Source organism: Henckelia pumila, chromosome 1 (assembly GCF_033568475.1).
Source record: "Henckelia pumila isolate YLH828 chromosome 1, ASM3356847v2, whole genome shotgun sequence".
In the NCBI taxonomy this organism is placed as follows: domain Eukaryota; kingdom Viridiplantae; phylum Streptophyta; class Magnoliopsida; order Lamiales; family Gesneriaceae; genus Henckelia; species Henckelia pumila.
The window spans coordinates 69,979,253-69,985,586 of record NC_133120.1 but is presented as its reverse complement, the minus strand read 5'-3'; positions in this window follow the sequence as shown (position 1 = coordinate 69,985,586).

Sequence of the window (6,334 nt, the reverse complement as noted above, 5' to 3'; positions counted from 1 at the left end):
TTAACCGTCTAATGGTTTCCAAAAGTTCTCGGTGCTCAACACCTCTAGTCAGGAAAACACTAATCCCAACATTGTGCTGACACATTCTAACATGAATCTCGCTTTAAGATAATCCAGTGGACTCAAGTCTATACTTCAAAGTAACTGTTCACAATGTTCCCTACACTGGTTACCCTCTCCACTCTCCCTGAAGCACAATCGGCTTCCCAAGGAATACTGGAAACTTAAACCATCATGTCTAGTACATTCTATTGTCCACGTTTCTTAGTATAACCTCAACACTGTGCCCTGATGATAACTATCATCACTTGCAATTTATGACGCTACGTCATCTCCTAGCCATTGACCTGCGAAATCACGCATACATTGCAATGGAAGTCATCACGCCTCTGGTGATCTACATCATCTCAACCATAGGTTATTCACCTCATGAATTTGATCGATGAACGTCCTCCTGATAGTTATACATACTCGCAATCACTGTACGCTCATCAAAACTAAGGCAAGCTCCCACCAATATGCTCGACTGGGACATTCCACAGTGCACAGACATATGGAAACGCTTCCTATTCCGTCTCGAAACTCGACAGTCATTGCACCTGGTATAACTCAACTCAGAGTCTTTGATAATACCATCAGCTCATACAAACCTCCCAAGGTTGAACATACTGATCCTCGAACTAAATCCCAACGGATTCTCAATAGTCAAACCGCTCCCTTGCCGAACGCATCAGTCTCGGCACTGAACGATCTAACTCGTCGATTCCCTAGTCAATCCTGAGAAATACTTGTGCTCGAAGTAACTTGCCAACCGACGCACATCCGAATATCGATTATTGCTAACGCGCAATATTCTTGACAAAACAATCTGTATAGATGTGACTCACTGACTCGAAAGAACAATTTCGATCCATCACGATCTTGCAAAATCTTCGATCCCAAAGGCAAACCTCGTTGGCTACTAAGTCGATCCTTGACTATCTCAGCCACATATCTCATGTCACTCACTGGAAGATTAGTGACACAACCTGCTGGATCTCGAGAATCAGATCCTAGCTAATGTCACATAGATCAGACAACTGATGTTTTCTTGCTAATGTCCATTAGCATTTCCTACTACTCGTCGGATCCAATCACAACGGTACACATAGATCCCCTCACTTAACCGAAATGTCCGGTCAATAATCTTCACTATTGATGTTCAATGGAAAACTCTCACATAAAACAACATCATGATGCTTTCTTGACCTATTGCTATCACTAAGCAATTGATTGGATCAATAACAGCTTCCTTCTTAACAAGAATGCACTATACTGGAAACTACCAACTCCCTTGCTTGTCTCCACTGTCAAGTTAGCACCTAACTTGATCATACAAGTCAATTGCAATCGTTCCCGATTGCAGCAATCCTAGAAGATTCATCTCTGGCAATCATTGAGACTAAATAACTCAAATCTCCGATTTCTCTGAGATAGTATTCAGTACTCATCCCATAATCATTTACTCGACAAAATATTATCTCAAGTATTTTTAATTGCTACATCCCTGATTGGCTCAACCAATTGAATTTGTCGATCTACTTAAGCTCGCACTTATCAGATCAGACCACCACTGATCATCCAACCTACATGGCTCGGTCAATAACCATGACTTAGCTACCACAAGGAACCATTTCCAAACGGTGTCAGATCACGGTACATAAGTAGTTTACTTGGCACAAGTCCTGCGCCTTTTCAGCACTACTAACCGCTGCTTAGTATTCTGAACTTAATCATCCCAACTCTGACAGAGTTACCCAATAACCACTAGTAGTCACTAGCACAGATCCCGTGCCACCTTAGCACTACTAATCGTTGTCTTGTTCACCCAAGGCAAACATCAAGAGAAACTAATGTTGAAAAACTGGCGAGTTCCCAGACCAATTACGATTGATACCCGGTGCAGCGGAAGTTTAAAAATTTTTCATGGAACGTTTCCATGGTATGGGTATCAACCGTTCAACGATTGAATTACGTGTGTGTAAAATTTAAATAACAATTAAATAAATTTTACCTCAAATCTCGCAACGAGATTAATGGACACCAACAGAACAATTCTGCTCTTGTTGTCTCTCCCTGGAACCGATGAACGCCTTCAATCAGGTCCACGAACAGAGGTTTAATCCCTCTGATAGATTGCACTAGAAAATCTATCAGAAGTTTTCTGCGAAGAGAATACACGAATTTGATTCGTTATTCCTGACTGCAATTCAAAATCACAGACCGGAATTTCTCGGACAGAGTGGGAGGGTGATCGGCCGAATTGAGAGAGAATAGGGGCTAGGGTTTTCGAAATTATTGCTCTCAAAATAATGACCTGTTGTGTCTAATTTCTGTACTGAAATAACTTATTTATAATGCAGGCCACTAACACCTTAGGGCCCATTAGTCATAAGCTGGGGCCCGACAAGCAAAGCCCGCTCGTTCAGAAATTAATATAAAATTCATCGTGACTCCGATTGATGAAACGATTTCACCAATGTGCACAGAAACTATTTCTGCACGTTTTAAAGTCAAAATAAATTTTCCTGAATCCGAATTCAGTGGTTTCCAAAAATGTCCATCCCTATGTCATTTTAGGAAATCCTACTCCCTTACTCTTATTTAAGAAGTCCAACTCCTTAGTTCATTAAATTTAACTCTTTAAATTTAACTATCTCAACGGGGATTAAAACTCCATTACACTGTGTGACCCTCAATGGTTCAGGGATACAGCTAGCCGTGGGCTCACAACTCCTTGTGACTCGGAACAACACTTTCCGACTTGCCCAACGAATCATGGTAAAGCGCCTAGCAACATCGCCCCATGATTCCCTAGGTATCACTGATAGTGCCTACAAGAACCAGTAGATTTTGGTTAACGTACAGTACGGTCCCTTCATCCAAATATCCCGATCGAATCAACAACCATTGGTATATCGAGAGTCGCTCAAGATTCGATAACTATGCAATGCATCTTGAAGATCAAATTAGTGACATCGCATGTGCTACTAAGAAACCATTTCTTAAATCACATCAAGTACTCTGGCCAGAGATTTGTCACACTAATATCTCCTCAGATCGCATAGGATATCCACACTCGCAAGTATGTGGTGAATCCTTGACAACAATGCATTGACTCCTATATGTGTCGTAACTGTACCCAATCTCGACACCTGATGACCCCCTCAGAGTCGGTAAACGAGTCAAAGCACAGTACTAGCATATAGAGTCTCCATGATGTTTCAAGTCGTAAGGACTAATGGTGTACAACCAAAACCGCGGACTTTATCCACTCGATAAGTGATAACCACTTGGAAAGTCCGGATAGGGTAGTTCGACTATTCATCCTATGAATATCCATTTGCATGCTTCGAACATCTCCATGTTCCCTACCAATGAAACGTGGTACTCCGCATCGCAAATGCTAGTCTCAAACTCGAGCGATCCTTATCCTTATTATCGGACGGCTCAATCGACTAGGAACGGTTTTAGAATATACAGTGACTATAAGATGTATTTCATGATAGACATCTCCATGTTCTACCACATCTCACATACACTATAGTATATTCAAGGTCTTTATCAAAACAACAATAGTATATCACAATATAACAATATGAAGTAATATAAAGTCATTGCCATAAAAGTGTAAATAATATTAAACAAAAGATTGTTTATACAAAGAGTCAACAAAGCCCATAGCCACACAGTTGGCTCACTGGGCACCCACTCTTACAATCTCCCACTTGCCCTATAGCCAACTAGTCATACTACGTAGACCCATTGCTTCGCGATGTTTGTCAAACAATGGTCCTGGCAAAGGCTTAGTAAGTGGATCAGCGATATTGTCTGCAGAGGCCACTCGTTCGACACTGATGTCTCCTCTTTCCACAATCTCCCGGATTATGTGGTATTTCCTCAGTACGTGTTTGGATCTTTGATGAGACCTTGGTTCCTTTGCTTGAGCAACGGCACCCGTGTTGTCGCAGTACACCGGGACTGGACCAACAAATTCAGGAATGACGCCCAACTCTTGGACGAAATTCCTCATCCAAACGGCCTCTTTAGCAGCAGCTGATGCTGCAATGTATTCAGCCTCAGTGGTGGAATCCGCTGTGGTGTCCTGCTTGGAACTCTTCCAAGAGACAGCACCGCCATTGAGCATGAACACAAATCCAGAGGTTGACTTCGAGTCATCCACATCACTTTGGAAGCTAGAGTCGGTATAGCCTTCCAGTTTGAGTTCTCGTCCTCCATAAACCATGAACATATTCTTAGTCCTTCGCAAGTACTTAAGAATGTCCTTCACGGCTTTCCAATGCATCTGACCAGGATTAGACTGATATCTGCTCGTGACACTCAGAGCAAATGCTACATCCGGTCTGGTAGATATCATCCCATACATGATACTACCTATAGCTGACGCATATGGTACATGTGTCATATTCTCTATCTCTGCTTCAGTCTTGGGACACATAGACTTGGATAGAGAAACTCCATGACACATGGGTAGATGTCCTCTCTTGGACCCATCCATTGAAAACCGTTTCAATATGGTATCGATGTAGGTTGATTGAGTGAGTCCTATCATTCTCTTAGATCTATCCCTATAGATCTGTATCCCAAGAATGTAGGATGCCTCACCCAAATCCTTCATCGAAAATCTACCTGATAACCATATCTTTGTTGACTGCAACATCCCTACATCATTCCCAATGAGTAGGATGTCATCAACATAAAGTACTAAGAATGTCACCGCATCCTTAACTACTTTCTTGTACACGCAAGGTTCCTCCGGGTTCTTGATGAAACCAAAGTCTTTAATTGTTTCATCAAATTTCTGGTTCCAACTTCTTGATGCTTGTTTTAGACCATAAATTGATCTCTGAAGCTTGCATACCTTATGCTCGCTTCCCATGGATGTGTACCCCTCAGGCTGCTTCATATAGATTTCTTCCTTAATGTCTCCATTAAGAAAAGCAGTCTTCACATCCATTTGCCATATCTCATAGTCATACCATGCAGCTATGGCAATAAGGATTCTTATGGACTTGAACATAGCAACTGGTGAAAAGGTTTCATCATAGTCAACTCCTTGCCTTTGAGTATAACCTTTCGCCACCAATCGCGCCTTGTAGGTCAATACCTTACCATCAGGCCCAAGCTTTCTTTTGTAGATCCATTTACACCCTATTGGAACAATTCCATCGGGAGGATCCACTAAAGACCAGACTTGGTTAGTATGCATCGAATCCAATTCAGACTGCATAGCTTCAAGCCATAAATTCGAATCCGCATCAGAAATTGCTTCCTTGAAGCTTCTTGGATCACATCCAATGTCGGGTTCATCTTGACCCTCTTCAAGAAGAAGACCATATCGAACTGGAGGTCTAGAAGTCCTCTCGGATCTTCTAGGTGCAGGCGTGTCCAGCAATGGTTCCTGAGGTGTAGGATCGTTATTTTGTATTTCGGGTTCTTCTCGAACTTCTTCGAGTTCCATCATCTCGCCTTTCTTATCCAATAAGAACTCCTTCTCCAAGAAGGTGGCATTCCGTGAAACAAACACCTTTGTTTCAGCAGGATAATAGAAATAATATCCGATTGAATTCTTCGGATACCCCACAAAATAACACAAGCTGGATCGACTATCCAACTTATCTCCCACTGTCCGCTTCACGTAAGCAGGACATCCCCAAATCCTCAAGTACGAATACTTAGGAGCTTTGCCATTCCATAACTCGTATGGTGTTTTGTCCACTGCTTTTGTGTGGACGTTGTTTAACAACAATACCGCCGTTTCAAGCGCATAGCCCCAAAACGAAGGTGGAAGCTCAGTGAAGCTCATCATAGATCGAACCATGTCCAACAAAGTTCGATTACGACGCTCCGATACACCATTAAGCTGTGGTGTCATAGGAGGAGTCCACTGAGAGAGAATCCCATTCTCTTTTAGATAGTCCAAAAACTCGGTACTCAAGTATTCTCCACCTCGATCCGATCGAAGTGCTTTAATACTTTTACCTAGCTTGTTTTCTACTTCAGCCCTGAATTCTTTGAACTTTTCAAATGCTTCAGACTTATATTTCATTAAATATAAATACCCATACCTTGAATAATCATCAGTAAAGGTAATGAAGTAGGTGTGGCCATGTTGAGTCCCTACTCTAAATGGACCACAAACATCTGTATGGATCAAATCCAACAGATTCTGACTACGCTCAGGTTTCCCCTTAAAAGGAGATTTAGTCATTTTTCCTTTTAGGCAGGATTCACAAGTAGGTAGAGAGTTAATATCAGACATATCAAACATGCC